The sequence below is a fragment of the Acyrthosiphon pisum genome, chromosome A2, assembly GCF_005508785.2.
Source record: "Acyrthosiphon pisum isolate AL4f chromosome A2, pea_aphid_22Mar2018_4r6ur, whole genome shotgun sequence".
NCBI classification, from domain to species: Eukaryota; Metazoa; Arthropoda; class Insecta; order Hemiptera; family Aphididae; genus Acyrthosiphon; species Acyrthosiphon pisum.
Window position 1 is genome coordinate 22,715,882 of NC_042495.1, and position 1,145 is coordinate 22,717,026.

Consider the following 1,145-nt stretch of genomic DNA (forward strand, 5'->3'; position numbering starts at 1 on the left):
GAATTTCATAAAAAGAAAATATTAACGAACTTTGGTTATATCTTAAATCAACTGAACTATCTGAAAGTTACCTCAAGTACGAAATTATCATCTTAATTTTAACAATTCCAGCAACAAGTGCAGGTGCTGAACGTTCATTTTCGACATTGAAAAGGATACATACATATTTAAGAAACTCTCAATCACAAAATAGACTATCAGCATTGTCAATTTTATCTATTGAAAAACAATTACTAACCCAAATTCAAAAGGAAAACAGTTTTTATGATGAAGTTATTGAAGACTACTCAAAAAAACCAAGACGAATAAATTTATGTTTTAAATAAAATTTTAAAAGTGATCGTTTAAAATAATTAATAATAATGTTTTTAATTTGATTTGTACAACTAGTATATTTTTAAAAATATTAAACATTTTAAAAGGATAACATTTTTTTATACATAATTTATAATTAGGTATTTAGGTATAGTAGGTACCTATATTCTAATCACTTTTGAAAAAAAAATTTCACTGCTTACATCTTTTTAATACCCACGCCACGCCACTGCAATGCATGATATAAATATAACTAGTTATATACCTACTTATATTTATATCATGCACATGAGATCTTCCAGCAAATAATACTCGGTGCACACGAATTTTATTGCGTACCATGTCAGGTAAACGAACGTTTTTAAGCAAATTGCCTCCGGGATATTATTTTTTCACCTACTGTAATATTATAATAAGTTCCTAATTTTGATATTGCCATGATTTGGTTAGGCAAAATATAATATCATAATATAACACATAAATCATAATTACATAATATGTATAACAAAAAAGAGTGGTAAATTGGTTAAATGGTTAGCTTAGTTATAAAAATGTTATTGAGTTCGTATTAAATTTACTACATAAAAATATTAACAGTATTAAAAAATGTACGTACTTTTACGTAAATCTATGTCAAATTGACCGGTAAATTTACCAAAAAAAATGTACGGTAAAATTCTAGCTGCATTTCGTCCAAGACTGAAATTGCCTTCCTGCACGAGCCACACATACTACTTTTAGTCACGCCTCTGCGATCGATTCATCGATCATTCATCGAATTGAAGATAACCATTTTATAGAGAGTATTTTTGTGAAAATGATGACTTTTC